At 34.4% G+C, this 18,345-nt stretch overlaps 1 long non-coding RNA gene across 1 annotated transcript in view; it reads right to left on the bottom strand.

Annotated features, from left to right (window-relative positions):
• Window positions 1-333: 333 nt before the first annotated feature.
• LOC117024474 (uncharacterized) overlaps window positions 334-18,345 on the bottom strand; it is a 63,186-nt gene continuing 45,174 nt past the window's right edge. Inside the window, exon 3 of the long non-coding RNA XR_004423459.1 lies at window positions 334-548. This is a non-coding gene — a long non-coding RNA (uncharacterized LOC117024474). The remainder of the gene's footprint in view (window positions 549-18,345) is intronic.

The following is an 18,345-nucleotide window of genomic DNA, read 5'->3' as shown; positions in this document are numbered from 1 at the left end:
ACACAAATTCTGACCTTTTCTCTCATTTTTTAAATAAATCTTTCTTTAGCTGGCTTTATCCTATCTACCCATCTCCTCACTCCCCACTTACTGCTCCCCTTATCCCACTCAGCCTTAGTCAATATAGTCTCAGTCTCCCTTTAGTAACTGAAAATCTTGCCTTTGATCTAAACCCCCCTTATTATAACATCTCTTCTCTGGTTGCTTTTTCTCAAACACTCTGCATTAATCTCTCGGAAGCATTTTGGATTTCTTGATCACTTCCTGTTAGGAACGGCCAGAGGATTGAGTCGCAGGAAACCAAGATTGGTCTATTAGAATTTATTTGGCGTGTTTGAGCTGCAGGAATTCAGGCTAGAGCAGAGGGAACAGATCAAAACCTCCCAGAGCAAAGAGGGGTATGGTGTTTTATAGGAGGGGATAAACGAGGCTGTTCCCCCTTCAATGTTTCGTTGACAAAGGGTTTCAGGGCATGACCAAGCCCTCCAGCTCCACACCCTGGCCCCAGGTCACTGTCAGGACCTCCAAGGTCCTCTGATCACAGGCCCCTAGGAGATAAAGCAAGAGAGGATCAAGACAAGATGGCTTTTAAGATAAGTTTTCTGTTCCTTGCCTAAATATAGCTTAATACTTCCCCTTTCCACTTTCCAGGAAACTCAGCTTTCCAGACACTTTCTTCCAAAATTCTCCTCCACTGCCTCTCATCACGCTTTCTCTAGTTTCTTCTGCTCCTACAAATCTAAATCTAGGCATTTCTTTAAGGCCTCTCCCCTTTCCTCGCTATTCCCTCTGCTTTTAGTGACACCATCCACTTCCAGAGTTTTATTTTCACCTTTATGCAGATGACAGCTAACTCCTTTTCTTTATTCTAAATTCAAACCCTAACATCATCAGGACCCCAATCCTGGAAGAGGATAAAGCCTGGGAAAGGGGGATGTGTGAGGGACTGGACAGAGAAGAGGGAGGCACGGCGTTTTTGATTGGTGACAGACACTTAAATAAGAAAGACAATTCTCTTTGACAAACTTCTTAGTTGATTCATGTTCTGACCACTTCATTTCACTGAACACTTTTAACTGTTTCTTAATAGTACAAAAAAGCTCAGGCTCCTTCTACTTCTTTGTATGACAATCACACTGCTGCTGCTAACTCGCTTTTCCAGGTGCCATTTGGATATCCCCTAACACAGTATGTATGTTGAGTTCATTTCACCATATTTGTGTTCCTTCCTAACCATCTCCACGTTTTATGTTAATACTTGACCTCTCTCCCAGTAATCCAAGCTCAAATCGCCTCACTTTCCCTACATTCTCCCATATTCACGTATATTTAATGGTCATCACAACCTCTGATTCTCCTGGAATTTTTCTTGCACCCAACATATGCATTGCATTTCTCTTGTCATTGTTGTGTTCCTACTTTTATTTTACTTTGCCCACATAATCGTATACCAGCCCTAAAAGATGTATCTACTTCTGATTATACGGTCTTCCCTGCTCATTCCTACCTCCAAGTTTATCTTTGTTAGCCACTCCTTTTCTCATATCTTTATCCTCTTCCATGGGTTTTCACTGCCTATCAAACAAACCCGAAGCCATTATCTTGGATTTCAAGGTCTTCTACAAATCAGGTTGAACCTAATTTTTATGATGCCCCACCTAAAAGTCTCCTTCAATCACCCTGCACTGTTACAGTTAAATCATACTTACCATTCTTGATTGGATTTAGTTAATCACACCTTGGTGATGCGACTGCCTTCAAGTGGTCAAGAGGCTTCCCCACTTTTCCCACTTGATGAAATATTCTTTCTTTCAAAGGGAAACCCAGATGTCAACCTCAGTTGACATCTTCCCCATTTCTACCTGTCAAATCTTTCATAGTTACATGCACAACACATATTAAACTTCGATTCCTTACCGTATTCAACCTTGTGCTATAGTTATTCATACTCCCTCTTTATCTGCTCTAATGTATTAAGAATGTCTTTGTGTCCAGAGTCAGATCTTATTTATATCTCCCTCTTTCTCCATCACCAAATAAAATTGCCTAGCTCCATTAATATCTGTACAAATAATGTACGTTAAATCTTGATGAATATCTTCTGAGTAAATATAACATAAAATAACTAAGTTACTATTAAGTAACCTTCTGAACTTTTATTGCTAGGTGGTATTTTTTAGGTGATTGACTATTTAAAATAATTAAAATACTGTTAATGGTTAGAGGAAGCAGCCTTTAGATTTCTGAATACATTTAGTTGGTTGAATGACATGATATGGGCAGCTGCATCCTTCTGTTTTCTAAAAACCTACATGTTTGCATATAAAATAAGTAACTGTAATTTTGTTTGCATGGCTGTACATATCTGCATTAGAGGAATGAAAGTTTGAAAAGAAAACTAGCTTTTTTAAAAAATAAGAGCCTATGTTGAAAAATTATTTGGGACAAGAGATAAGATTATTTTAAAAGAACAATTAAAATCTTTCTGTGACTTGTTAAAATAATTTAATAAGCTATATGTAAGGCAAAGTGTTGTAATTGTTGTTTTTCTGTTTAGAGATAGGAAATAACATTGTTACTGTCGACGCTAATTTCCTTACTAGAGATCACAGTCGTTATTTTCCCTCAATTCTACCGAAGTCCAAGAAATTTCAAGTACTATGACAAAGAACTATGTAAAAATTTTTAGATTTAAAAAATTCATTAAAACCTTGTTAAGAAAAGCCTGTTATTTGAAGGTATTCAGGAGATACATCATCAGCAATATGTACATCATAAAAGTCTATATTTAGAAATTTTTTTAAAAAGAGAAGAGAAGCTGGATGGTGTGAAGGCAGCTGTGGGCGGCCATGCTTGGGAGATCCCATGAAAGGCCTTGGTCTGCAGCAGGTTTCATTATGGGTGAGAGGATATTTCCATGTGTGCTTCCTTTCAGTTGATACCTTCCGGTAAGCTTCCTGTGTGCTGCTAGAGCGCACGCCTACACAGCAGTTTCATGATTTGAATTAAGTTTCATGGAGTGTGGGTCGTAAGAGTTTGAATCAATACCCAGACATCTGAGAATGTAATGAAGCCCTAATTATTGAGTTCAAAGGTTCTCATCATTACCAAAAAAAGTTTTCACAAAGAGAAAAAAAAAAAAGTCATGGAACTTAAATATATGACTAGATCCTTAAAGTGGAAGAGACATTTATTCTAACATTGTGATTTTGCAGATGAGGCAACAAAGACTGAGAAAAGGTAAATAACTTGCCCAAGGTAGAATCGCAAGGTGAACATAGTTTTCCTGTCTTCTAGTCAGTCGACCTTATAGGCTGATTTCTCTAAAGAAAGCTATCACTTAATATTAAGCACTTGAATGTTGTATTTAATACAGTTAGTGAAAATTACTTTACCCTCAGATCCTTTTCAAAAGAGCGGATTGAAAGAGCAAGAAAATGTATGTCAAATTAAAATGGGGCATAATTTGGTTACATATGATTTAGTTCTTAGAACCCCCAAAAGAATATATATAATTTCCAAATGCTAAAATTATAAATGATGTAATGAGATAAAGTATATTTGAATCGCCATACAAAGTTGTTGTGATAAGCTTCACACAAATATATAAAATGTCCTCTAAAATTTGGCAACTTGATTTTGCTTATATGTTATTTTCCCTCCTGAGTTCACGCAGGGTGATAAAAAGAGTTAGTGGAAATTATCTTTGTCAAACACTTGAAAAGGCAAATCAGAAAAAGGATAGATTTAAATTATCTTTATATCTGTCTCCTATGTGGCTCTGTTTAAACATCCTCAGGCCATCTGATATGAACCATTAAATAAATTCCAATCTTAATACAAAAAAGCCAAAGAGATTTTAAATTTCAGTGTTACCTTAACTTGTGTATAAATATCCTTGACGCAAAGAAAAGTTTAAAAGAACAGTAGAATCTATAACTGAAATTTATTTCAGTAACTAAAGACTAAATTCAGATTATCTTGCTGATACCTGAGCTATCCCATCATTGATAAAACAGTTGTTAAGAAATTGGTGACTTTCTGGGTTATGACTATATCTGATTACCAGAATGATTCCCTATTTGGGGTCTAAGTCTCCACTTAGAAAAGTGTGTGTGTGTGTGTGTGTGTGTGTGTTGTATAGGCTAAGGAAAAGAAACCAGAGTTTCAAATATAAACACAAGAAATTTGTGAAAAGTTGTAATCAGATATCTTACCAGCCAAATTATCTGGGATAATTTGGGATGAGTGGTGGGGTTTTGGGAACCATATGAGCAGGAATGGGCAAAAATTAGGAGGGGAAACATCTATATAAGACATAAAAGCCTGAGGGGTGAGCCAGTCAAAAGGGGACAAAATATTACTGTGAAAGAATGGCTAATGGAAGGTGCAGAACAATAGGAGAAAAGAATAATTAAAAACCTAATAAGTGTATGTCTAGAAAATAATAAAGATGAAAGTCTTTATGGTTAAGCAGTTAAGAATGCTTATTTTATAGCCTTGTTCTTGTAGAGTATTAGGGAATTAGATTTTCTTCTCAGTACCATGGTACAAATGATGAAGATTAAAAAAAAAAAAAAAAAAAAGAAGATACAAGGGCCGTTCAGAAATTTTCACAATAACAATTTACAAGGTCTCATTCAACTAATTCATAAAACTCAGTAATCATCACATACTTTCAGCTATGATTCCCTCATCCCTGTCGCTCCACACCCACACACACCTGCTGTCACTAATTTCATTGCAGGCATCCTCAAGGGTAAATTAAATAAACAGAGCTTTTGGAAACCTTGAGACAAACTGCTCTTTAAGATATGTGAAATGATACCTACACTGTGAAGTATTGTAAATCTTAAATATTTAACTCAAGTTGGCCCCCAACTTGAGCAAATTACATCTAACCAATTATATGTCAGTAATCTTGAAGAAGAGAGAAAGGAAGGAAGGAAGGAAGGAAGGAAGGAAGGAAGGAAGGAAGGAAGGAAGGAAGGAAGGAAGGAAGGAAGGAAGAAAGGAAGACAGAAAAACAAAACATAGATAGATATAAAAGAGACCCTTAAAGCAAATGTTTTTTGCCTGGTCAATACTTACCCCTTTGTGAGTAAAGTCCTATATTGTGAGCAAGGCAAGATTTTCACCCCACCTTTGTCTCAAAGCAATATATGTGTTCATCAATAGATTTTTCTAAAGATAAAGAATTCTCCACATACAGGATAATTGCAAAATTCATTGTGCTTCGGGATTACATTTGTTAAATTCAGAAGAAGAGGGGAGCTTGGCACTTGTACATTATTGGAAATTCCCCAAACACAGACAACAAAAGCTCAGTCAGTTTAATCAAATTATCAGCTTTTCCTCAGTCTGTGTTTAGTCTGTGTTTGTCTAATGTCCGGGTGCATATTTTCTACTTAAGAAAATCAATAAATCTGCTGCTTTAAAAAAAGGCACATTTGAAATGCAGTATACAGCGTATTGCACTATCTGATCCAGCAATCTGTCTGCCTCTGCCCCACAGAAGGGATGAACAAGAAATATGCCTGACGAGCTTCTGAGATGGTTTGGAAACATATATGAAGGGAGGAAAATGATGCCATTGACACGTGCACACCATTCACATCTGATATAGAAATATGGCATGAAATGTATACCTGAAGCTTCTTTCTGCTGTTTGGAATGGTTTTAAGTATCGGGCAGAACTAAAGTGATCTTAGCAATGAAGCAGCTAAATCAGGTTTCTTAGGTAGAATTCTTGTGGTATTTTTTCATTGACAATTATTACTTCTTTGCTTTTCTTGAGGTCCGACAGTATGTCTTCCTTTATTATTTAGTTTTGTTCTGTAAATATTTGAGTTGTCAGTCTAATGTCTGACACTTAATTTTTCCAACTGAGAGAAATGATCACTTTGCTCCACAAACAGTTCCTCATGTCCAAGAAGTTCTGAGGTTCTGTGTTGTCTATTTATGTGCAGCAGTGCTTTATACCTAATCAAGCACAGACAAGTGGTTTGCATAAATTATCTTCAGTATTAATACTTTTGATAACTAAGTAGTTTATATTTATTCTGCAAAGATCACCTCAATAATTGTAAAGATCACCTCACTAATAAACCAATGACCAGGCTTTTCTTACACCCAGGCAGAAAATTTCAGAATTTTGATGATAAGAATTTGATTCATTCATTCCCATGGATTAATTCTGACTGTATTAGAACAGTGCATGCTCTTCCCCAGAAGAGTGGATCTATAGTAAATAAAATTTGAAAGGATATATGAGAGCTTTTTGCCCTAAAGATTTGGTCACCATTAATCCTTAGAAATGAGTTTTTCATGATACAAGTCTTTAATCTCATAACTAGCATTGATGCCTCTAAATAAGTTAGTTTGAGCAATGACAGTACACTGAATTTAATTGCTAACGAAATGTTATTTACTCTTTCTCCTTCTGTGTATGTGTGGGGGTTTTTTTTTGTTTGTTTTTTTTGTGTGTGTGTTTTTTTTTTTGGCAGTGAAAAGATATGAGGAAATTGTGAAATTGCCAATAAATTTGTAAAATATTAATATTGCCCAAGTAATTCACAACACTTTCATTGATGTGTGTGGTTATAACCATAGGGGACAGGAGGGAGCAAGTACTGGGGAAGGAAGTGAAAGGCCACTTACTACAGCATCCTGAATTAGTTCTCAGTAAAGAGAAATTTTGATTAGCTAATTCCCTTCCTCCCCACAATAGTTGATAGTAAATGTTTGCTTTATTATAAAAATGCAAAAGTCACCATTGTTAAATAACTTTCTTGTTTATTTCTAATGATTCTGAGGGAATATTTTCATTTTTGGTACATAGCTCTCTATAGATCGGATTTGTTGTTTTCCCCCACTGTTGTGTATATGAAGAATTTCTAGTGAGGTGAAAAAAGGTGTTGCTTGTGCGAGAATCCGTTTAGTGGAGCAAGCTAATGGCTGACCAGTCATTAACTAAAACACAGCTGGGAAGAGGCTATAATCCCCCAATTTCCTTCACAAATGCAGTAAATAAATATTCAAATGAAGCAGTGCACACATTTGCATATGTGTTAAACAAAAGCCCAGCTGAAGATTTGGTTTAAAAGCTCTGCTAATGTTTCTCCCTCTTCTACCTACAATTCCTCTACCTGAAGTGTTTGTATTTCACAAATGTCCCCATACTTCTCCCGAAATAGGAGTCTCTTTTACTTCAAGAATTATCTTAGAAATTTCTTTTGCTGACCCCCATCAGCCCCTTCATTGAACCCCATCTTTAACAGGAATAAAAGCCAGCTATCAAATTAAGTCTGTTTCCTCCTTTTTAGATGTCTTAAAAATGTGAGTTTTTTTCATGTGTAATATGGCATTGGCATTCTTTGTGTTCTGCTGGTTTGTGAACAGAACTGGTGTTTGAACCTTAGAACAGGAAATACTTAGGAAATAAAACTCTGAGGCTTGAACATGGTACAACTAATTTGTTAACCCCGTGGTTTAGGAAGCAGATTCAGATCAGCTTCCTAAACTCTTTAGTGTGTCCTCTGAGATTTCAAGAAAGTGATGTCACATAGTATGCTGTTCAATTAATTATTCTTCAGAAGGGGCCTCAATATCGTTACAAATTCCCCATTCTGCCTCTTCTTTCCCTCTCTGCTCTTATTCCATGATTGTAATTTCTAGATTCAGATTCTAGGGCACACTTGACCTTAGGCTCTTCTGGGTTGCTTATCCTGAAGCGATGTGAGTTCCTCCCAAGATGAAGAAATATAATTAGAAGAAAAAGAGATCATTCAGTGAGAGCCTAAGGTAGGACACAAGGGGTTACTTTCTAAGGGAAAAAAAATAGATTGCAAAAAAAAGAAAAAAAATTAAGTGACTCTGGAAAAAAGGAAAAAAAAAAAACAGAGTTCTGCAGTTAACGAAAGAAACATATGAAAAATTAGCAAGGTAAATTGACTTTCATTTATTTTCAACACTGCTTGTAACTTCAGCTGTTTTGCCCCACCCCTCTCCCCCAGTGGAGAAGGAAAAATAAGACAGTAGCCAAAGATCCAGGGGGTTCGTAGGTTAAAGTGAATTTGTGCTTTCTTTTTTAGTTGTAGGCAGTGGACTGTAATTATTATATGTATATAAGCAGACATATACAATAATATATATATATGAAATATATAATCTATATATAATATATAATCTAAATATACATATGTATATTTGTATACTGTATATAAATATGCATACATTAAGAAAATGTTATTGACTTTCTGCAAAGTGAGGCGTGTAGATTTGAAATCTATGAATCTTATAAGGAAATAGGTATAGAAATGCTAAATCAGAATTTGGGCCTTTAATATTATAATTTTTAAATAAGTAATAGAGGAATTATTTTTGCCAAAGTGTGCTTAAATGCATGCGATGAATCCTTATTAGTGCCTTGTTACTTACTTGCTATACAATATCCTAATGTATTTTAATTCTGTTATATTTACCAGTAAGTGTAGCTTAAACAATAAAGCTTACGAGAGCTGAGATAAGAAAAGACTTTTCCTTTTCATTCAATCACGTTTACAAAGCATACTTGTAGGGAAAAAGTCACTATCATATAAATGATAATGCTTCGTATTTTTAACAAAACCATGTCAGTATATTTTGTATTATCCTTTTTTTATAAGTAATGTTTTGTTTTTTCCTGAAGAAAATAAAAGCTTTAATACTAGGAGGCTAGTTCAAACATGCTTTAGCTGATTTTGTCAAAGGTACTTTAAAGAATCACATTGTGTGAATTATGCTGTAAGTCTATAAGCATTATTTTTTTTTGAAGAGGCTTCAACGCTTTCAAAATGCATATAAAACATGGCAAAATAACAATAGGGATCGCTCTGGTTTCTATCTAAATCTAAATTTTTTCCTTTTTTCCTTTTTTTTTTTTTTGCTTATTTCATTAACAGATTGTCAAAATATATTTCTTTCTGTTCAAGCCACATTGGACAAGACCCTGGGTTACTTTTATCACACAAAGGCTTTACAAGACGAAGCGTCCGGAGGAACACCTGTTGAATTTAAACACAGCCTCTTTTAGTTATTTGCCTGGTATTCCATTTGAACTTTTCATAAAGTGTGCCCCCCCATTTTGTTTTATTATCCTCAAAGCTTCTGAAAGTTTACCTAAAAGATTGTAGTAAAATCCAATAGCACTGTTCATAGCTCCTCCATAAATTAGTAAATATCAGGAATGCTCCCTTAGAAAAAATCATAATATCATTTCCCATTTGTATAGGAGGTAAACTACATTTTTAAAATAACTCTCAAAAGAATTATTTCTTTTGATTTTCACACATTACTTTGTGTTGCTATTATTGTTGTATTTGTTGCTTTAAGCACAAAAAGTTATTTTATAATTACTTTTTTTTCCTGTTTCTTCTTTTCATTATTGTAAAGACTCCAAGTCATATGAGATTGTGGTGTCGTGTGTTGCGTTACAGCTTCCTAATCAGCTGTATGTCAAAGATTCTGGAATTCTTGCAAGTAATCATAAGCTATGAAGCGACAAAACCTAGCAGAGACAGAGTGAGCATTTTAGTCATCGTGGCAGGGAGATTTTTATCAGCCATTCTGTCTGAGCAAATGCCGTGTGTCCAGCAGTCCAGTCTGAGGTCATGGCTGCCCCAGAATTTGAGCGGTTGGGGATATTTTGGGATGCTTTCATTAGAAGGTACATAGTACAGTTAAGAAACAGGCTTGAGGCGCCAGCATATGATTATGGCAAGACGGGCTGACCACTGGGAAATTGCTGAGCTAACAGGCTGGGGAGTTAGGCTGACCTCCCCTGGGGCCAAGTCCACAGAGAGCCACCACCCAACACACCTTCTGAAGGGTAATCTGAAGTACTCAGTGTTCCAAATACTCATCTGAGCAACAGATGTTTTTGTAAGACAAAAGTATTGTACAATTTCAAAGATTCTGTTTATGAATCTTCTTGCCTTTCTATTTTTAAAAGGTGCTTGTGTCCAAAAAAATGTTTCTTATATTTACCTTAGAATGATCCAGCATCCTTGCTGCCTGTTCCACGGCTGGTAGTGGTGGTGGTTGGTGGATGTGTGTGTTGGGGGTGGGGTGGGGTGTTGCAGAAGAACTCTAACCACAATGCAAGAATCACACACTTAACAGGCAGCAAGTTACCCAGAGCTTGTTCAGAGAACCATTATATTATGCAGATATTTTTTAGACTGTTTCTATTTAATGACAGTTAATGCTTCTGGATAAAGTCTTCCCAATTTCACTTTGTGATTAACGAAATATTTTTTTTTTCTTTCTTGTGTTGTTTGCTTCTTATAGCACCCAAACTTGATGGTTTATTTTTCTCTTGATTTTCAAGCAGCCTATTTATACAAAGCATGGAAAAGAGTTAAAATGAGAGACAATTCAGGGAAGGTGTCACTTGATAACCATGACAACTCAGAAGGCAATAAAAAGAAATTTGGAATCTAATATTTGTTTTATGAGTAACAAAATCTGGCAATTGAAGCAATAGTCCTCTGTTACCTGGCATAGTCACAGCATGGTTGAAAGAGAATAAATCTGAAGAAAATGGAAAAAAATGTTAATTTGATAAGTTGGAAAGAAAAAATACATAAGAAAAATCCGCTAATGTCACTTTTTATCATCTCACATCTCACAAAGTTTTTCTACTTGAAAACACAATAATATCCACTGATGCCCCCTTGCCCAGCCATTCTCCATTCTCACTTCCTCTCCCATTTCTAATACACATGAAATAATCCTTCATGAGTTTTTGATTGGTCAATAGTGTGTATGTTTTCTTAAAATAACAGGAAAAAAAATGAAATAAAATGTTAAGCAAGATAAATTAATTATGGTAGACTCTAAAACAAATTGTGTTAAGAGCATTGACTTACGGTGTCAGGAGTTAATACTATTTAAGTAAATCGCTTGAGCTTTTATGAATCAAAGCTCATATTGCAAGTTTGGATGCTATAAGAAACAAAAGGTGTATCATATATCAACTAGGACAGACTAAGCTCAGATCAAAGTGATTATGATTGTCAAGTTTCTACTAAAAAGATACAAATCAACAATAATGAAAATTAGTTTCTACAGAAAAAGTAAATCTGTAAATACATCAGGTCCTACTTACCACTTTATAGTTTATCTTTATTTGTAGGCATGTGTGTGTGCCTGTATGTGTGCATGTGCGTGTGTGTATGTGTATGTGTGTTCGTGTGCATACTTTTCCTGGCCACACATTTGGCTCTTCTCTAATTTATTTCCTCCCTTATTGTTTCGTTCCCTTTCCTTTTAAAAATATATCTTAAGGTCTTCTTCAGCAATTCCAGGCCATCTGTCCTCACCGTACTAAATAAGCATTCATGGACACATGGCTGCCTCCTCCAGACTGACAAAGGCTCTTTAGTATAGCTAACAGAAATGACCTAGCAGCAGTGGTAAAGAGGCTTAAAAATATTTAAAGTACAAAAAAAAAAATCAAGACCCACCAACTTTCTCTTTACTTGACTCCCCCTTTTCTCTTAAGTTTATTTTGTGTTTTACCATTGGAATCTGCCCTAACAGAATGCATTTGCATAATTGCCTGCCAAATTATACATAAGCTTATTTTTAAAGGTAAAGAATCCTTATATGAGAAAAAAGAAATTAATAAAAAACAACCTTTAACTTCATTTTAAGCCAGGGTTACATATATTATCGTGTAGTATTGCAAAGATTTAAAAGACAGAAAGGCATAAGAAGCACTCCTGTATAAGAAGCACTCCTGAAATTTCCACTTCTATAGTAGATTTGAGAGGGTTGGTAGATATATATTTTTAGCAGTTTAATAAGGATTCACCCCATGAGTAAAGATGCTTTCAAATAACTTACATAAATTGTAAGACTTTAAGGACACACTATTTTTTTTTAAGTAGTCAATGTATTAACATTTTACATAAAAGATTGACTCTTACTCCTTTTCCAGTTGACCAATCTTTGATTTTTGGCATGCTCTATAGAAAATTAACTTGTTTTATTCCCAGTGAATACTATTTTCTTATATAAGTTTGTTAGTTTATTAAAGCATTTTATCTAATGAAAAATATTTTAATTGGATGTAAATTATCACTTTATTTTTTCACAACAGATGCTGTGTGAATTACATGAACTTATATGAATTTCTGAGCTACTCATAAGTATTCAGAAAACTGCTAAAACCTGTTAACTGAATAGAAGATAAGATAGTTCTACCCTCTTTATGGGCTAAACGTTGCTTATTTAAAAATCACGGGACATTTTTTTCCTGAAACTTTAAGAAATTATGTGTAAGTAAGTGTTTCTTCATTCTTATACCTATACTAAGTATAACCTAAAGTGATGTCTTCTAGAACTTAAGCTACAAAATGACTGACTTCTACTTGTCATATACTTTGTGTTAAAAGAAAAGACTTCCCTCAACATTGCTGTTATCTATAGAGAATCATAAATCTTTACTTAGTGTGCTTTGGGCTTAACTTCAGTTATTACTAGCTCATTTACTGGGAAAAAAATCTGTTTCTAAAAAGTCTATGATAAAAAATTTTAGCATGTTATATTTTTATAAATTCTAGAAATAAGTAATATTTTAAATGGTCTTTATAATGGCACAAACAGAGCCATCGTTTGATTAATACAACAAAATAGAAGTCAGACACCCAAGAAATTATCATCTCATCTATTTGAAATACAAAGATTTCCAGTTTTACAAACCCTCTTTTAAAACTGTATATTATGGTGTATATGCTATCAAAACTGGTCTTTTGAGGGCATGTGTGTGGTTTTGTGTGTGTGTGTGCGTGTGTGTAGGGGGAAGAGGCGATGAAGTGGGGAAGAAGGAACTGAATTTAGCTGGTGATAAATTTCATTAAGCAGTAGGTGTTCATCAGTGTGTGTCTTATAGTGTTCAGTGCTTTTTATAGAATGTTTTCCCCTTTCAAAAAAAACAAAAAAAAAACCTAGTGGGTGTTCAGTGGGTTCTTTTGTTGTTCAATCTGTTAATTAGAATTTTGCAACAAATCTTAAATGAGGAACAAAGTATGGTAGAAAGTTCTTAACATTAAAATTTAGAAAATGTGAATGTCAAAATCAAAGTCAGAATTCTAAACATGAGTGGAAAAATACCAAAAGATTTTATACATTTAAAAAGAAAAAACACAGCATCCTCTGAGAAGCATAAAGCTAGAATTAGAGACAATTCTGGAATCTGATTTGGGAAGCAAGCAGGATCAAAGCAGCAGGACTCTGCATAGATAGTAGATAAAATGCCCGTGTATTTACTGTTTCATTTCTGCTGACAGGAAGAAAGCAAATTATAGTCCTAACTCAGAGTTTTCCAGATCCTGAATAAATGGGCAGAGATCAAGGAACTGCTTCATCTCTAATATACCAAACCATTAAAAAGAGACGAAGAAAAGAAGTTGGGAAGAGAAACCAGGGAGTAGAAACATTTGGCTCTGAGAGTCAGTCCAGCCCTTCCTAAATATGACTTGAGCTGCAAGTTACAAGTGTTTGTTGACTGTTTTTGAGCCCCATTCATGAAGATTTCTTCAGTAATTTTTTCAGTTTACTTTGTCAAATTCTTGATGAATATCAGAAGATGAAGAATTTGAACCATACGTCTTCTGCACATTTTTAGTTAATTTTTCATAGGAGGAAAATAATTGGCCAACTACTTGTAGACAATCCATTTGAAAAGAATCCCTAAATTAATGAAGCAGAAATTGCACTCTCTGGGAAACAATGTGGCATAACAGATTAATACAGACATTAAAATCAAAAGACCTAAATTACAAATTTTTAATCCATTTCTTACAAGGTATATGGCCCCTGTCAAATTACCCACCTCCCTGAGTATCAGCCTCCTCCTCTGTAATCAGGAGATAATAATTGCTTCATCATGGACTGATTATGAATACCAAAATGGTAATATGTGTAAAGTACCTAAAAGAAGTTTGGGCCCATAGTGGTTGCTCAGAAAATGTGAATTCCCTCAACCTGGACTATCTAATGGCATATGATCCGTTTAATCACTAGAAAAATGATTGCTCAGGAATTCTCTGAAACAATCAGAACTTCTTTTGGATATTTTTAGTATTGAAGTCAACAGTCTTCTTAATAAAGCCTGTGATCAACGCAAAGTAGATTTTCATATTTAAAAGAAGTATGTGGGTAACTCTGGTAGGGGAGTTTTCTTTAAAAAATCCCCTATTGAGAGCCATAACTACCATTTCTACTAATGAAGGTATCAAAATTATTATTTCATTAACAAATTCCCCTTAATTTATGTATATATAATCCCAATCCATGGATTCATAGAAAGGACAACATGAGTATGGAATGTGATCCATGAAAATAATACTTAGAGTTGTAATATTGTCACAGATTAATAAATTTTATAAATATACAGATTTGGGTAGAAAAGGGGGATTTTTATCATTTTACAAAATTATTGCTGAACTTCTTTCCCAATATTTGACAAATAAAAAATGAATTTAAATTATTTTAAATTGATATATTTGTTATTCATTTTAATAAATAAATTATCTAAATAAAGTAATTTTAAAATGAATACATATGTTTAATTTGGGGAGATATTAGCTAATTTATAGAAAATTATTTTAATCCTGTGGAATAATGCATGTTTATTACCTTTCAAATTTCTCATAGAGTCTCTATATTAATACATATAATGTAGGTGAAACTGACAACAGGTAAATCTTGTGCAAAACCACTACTTTAGAGAAGAAATGATATTCTGCAAATGAGAAAAATGACCTTTTTGAAAAAATTACACCATATCATAATGTTTCATAAAATTTAAAAATTTTCTTTCTGTATCTTGAGAAAAAGAATTTGCTTCTGGTCAATAATATATAGAGTATACTTTGTCTCCATTTTGATTTTTCTGAAAGTCATCATGACCTTCTTCCAAGTAAGTCTATAAGTATGGACTTTTATTGTAGTAATTTTGGAGCAAGAGTGTGAACAAACATAATGATGTTATTTATCATAATTAAAAACTTGATAAATGTCCACTTTAAGCTGATTACACGGTCTTTATTTTACTTTAAACACACGAACATGTATGTGCACATGTGTGCACGCACACACTCCATATTTTTTGTGCGTTTAACTATGCTCACAGACACAACACTCAAGCTGTCATTTTGGGCTGATCTCAGAAATAAACAGAGAAACGTAGTAGGTCTGCCTCAAAGTTAAATGTGTTCTATTTTACCTATATCACAAAGGGTCCAAACATTTTTTTGAGTCTAGAAATGCCTAGTGGAACAGATATCACTCAACAAAGATTCCATAAGGCCAAGATCAAACTTTGCTTTCCACTTACAGCAGAAATCGTTTAAATTACTGTGGAAACAGAAGCACAAATACTCTGCCAGAATCTGTTATGTAAAGTAGTAATAATCACTTTCTCTTGTTGTCAGACAGGAGAATACAGCCTAAGTAAAGGAGAAAGTGGCTGTAAGGGAAAAAGGGTGTGAAGGATATGAAAGGAAAAGACCAATAAAAAGGAAAATGAAAGGTCTGGCTGACAATGAATATTATTTCATAAAACTCTGGTTTGATTTACAAGAAAACAAGTTAAAGAAATTATTTCTGGCTAGTTCAGGCAGTAAAACAATTCATCTGGATTGGGCTAAGAGTGTATTTTTTGTTTCTGCCTGAAGAACACAGTTTGACCATACATTCACGGTCCTGTACTTTATCTCTAGACAAGACAGAAACAGTCGATCTTATTCTGATGCAGAGTTGAAGTGTTATCTTCATTATAGCCTCTGATTCTGTGAAAGGATAAAGAATGGTGTTCTTTTTCCCCCCAGTGTATGTATGTATATATGTATGCATGTATGTATAGATGTATGTATGTATTTATTTTTATTGAACCTTAAAATACACAATGTTATATGTCAAATATATTTTAATATGGAATTGTATTCTTTAAATGTCTATAAATCACACTGTGAGTATAATCAGGATAGGAGAGGTTATATTGAGATAACAGCTCCAAAATTGCAGTAGATCAGCACAATGACAGTGTATTTCTTGCTCATATTACATGTTCATGACAGGACAACTGGGGACTCTGTTCCACATCTTCTCATGCCAGAATGACGATGTTGCTATCATCTGGAAAGTGTGGGGTGTCTTGGCAGTAAAAAGGAAAAACAGCAAATTGAACTTTTCTTTAGAAGGTTTCATCTTGAAGTGACACCTGTCACCTCTCCTCACATTTATTAACCAAAGCAAGTTATGAGGACATAAAATGTGTTTCATGTCATGAGGACAAGGAAAAGCAATTTGACTGTCCAAAAAAAGAGATATCAGTGGCCAATCACAAGAGACAAATCAACCAATAGGAAGTCCGAATGATCAATTTTGTCTGTTTTCATTGTTGTTTATAATCCCTTTTATTGTAATGATTATGTGGAAACCCACACTGATTAATGTGGTCAAAATTAGTGAACAGTTTTTCTTCACAGTTTCATTTCAGACAAAGAAACAAAACAAAAAAAGTCCCCTACTTACAGATGCATTCCCCTAAAATGTTTTTCCCCACAAAACAACAACCACTAGAAAATTGTTGGACTTGTAAAAGCAGAACTATTACAATAATAGCCTAGAGACTCAGGATAGTTTAGTGCTAAGGTCCCCACCTTCTCGGTTTGTTTTGTATGCTTTCTTTCTGTCTGTCTATCGTGAAAGTCAGGGCTCTTGCTTTATCCAAAAATGTCCTTAGATTGACATTACCATTATGGCCCCAGTTGTTACTGCTGTGCTGTTGCCAAGGTGGCCAAAATATAGACCCGGATTCAAAGTAGTAACTGGGTGTGTAAGAGGGTGGTCACTTCCACTCTCATGAATATAGCTGCTGTGAATGTGACAAATACCATTATCATCATGGATCTTATTACCTCAAACCACAAGATGCTATCTGAACAGTTTTAACTGTCAGATTCTTGAATGTGTCACATTTTTCTTTGGATCTTTAGGTTATTGTAACAGCTGTTTGTAAACATTGTAAAGCCCACATTAGGTTCAGAATGGGAAGGAATATTTTGACCCAAATGTCTGCCCCCTGAACCATCATAAGGAATGCAGTATGTCTGCTGACACTCAAAGCAATAGATTTAAATAGCAACCAGGATCAACTTCCAGCTGAATAAGTCAATAGGCATTTTCAGTTTCTGACTCTATCTGGGTCAGTTTTCTTTCATCATCTAGCCTGAGAACATCCAAGGGTATTCAGAGCTTAAATTAAAAAAAGGTAGCAAATAGGTATTTCCAACAAGATGTTGTCTGGGTAATAGTTTCACTAAGAGTCGAGTATATCCTCTCCAATAGTTAAAAGTTACCAGTGCTTGTTAAATAGCAATTGTTTCCTTTAGAACCAGGAACACGAGCAGCTTTAAAATTTCATGCTCTGATCTCTTTCATTCTGAAACTACCCCATGTTATTTTATATAGTGGTAATGAGTTAGATATATCTAGTGCTTGCCTGGGTAAGAAGTCATGAGAGCTGTTGTGATAAATAAATAGTAAGAGCACATTACTCTGATAATAGCAACTTTCATTGAAGGATGTGAATGTGTCGTGCAAAAGAGTGATACAGAATCCTTAGAAAGGCTTTTATTAGTAGAAATGTGAAACAATTTTTAAATGAAACGGTGAGACAGAGTGTAGAAAGAGTCTCTGACATTGTGTTTCTAGTATCAATTGTATTTTGGACACCTAAGCTCTCAACCCTAGCAGTTGAGAAGCTAAGAAAAATTCCCATACAAAAATGCACTTACAACATATTCAACATTATGAGAAATCTTGTCTTTGAGATATCTAGATTTGTAGACACCACACATCTGCCAACAAATTGTATTAGACAGTCACCTTTGGAAATACCCAAATGGTATATATCCAGTAGAAATTTTACTTAGGATTAAAAATAAGAGTCTCACAATAATAGTCTTGTCTTTTAGTTTACTTTTCACAGAATGATTAGATATATTGTACCCATGATCCTCAAAAGTTGAAGTTTTCCATAAGTTTACTCAAATTCAGTAAACTATTTACTGTCATCTATCTATCATCTATCTATCTACCAATCTATCTATCTATCTATCTATCTATCTATCTATCTATCTATCTATCTACCTACCTACCTACCTACCTAAAGGGCTATAACCATAGAGATAGAACTCATATATTTGTTTCTAAAATAAGTATTTTCTTAAAGAAAATTAACCTTTTTATTAAAAAAATATTTGGGCCATATATTAAGATTAAATGCATAAC

The sequence above is a fragment of the Rhinolophus ferrumequinum genome, chromosome 7 (genome assembly GCF_004115265.2).
Source record: "Rhinolophus ferrumequinum isolate MPI-CBG mRhiFer1 chromosome 7, mRhiFer1_v1.p, whole genome shotgun sequence".
In the NCBI taxonomy this organism is placed as follows: domain Eukaryota; kingdom Metazoa; phylum Chordata; class Mammalia; order Chiroptera; family Rhinolophidae; genus Rhinolophus; species Rhinolophus ferrumequinum.
The sequence above is the reverse complement of the archived record's forward strand: the minus strand, read 5'-3'. Positions and strand labels throughout refer to the sequence as shown.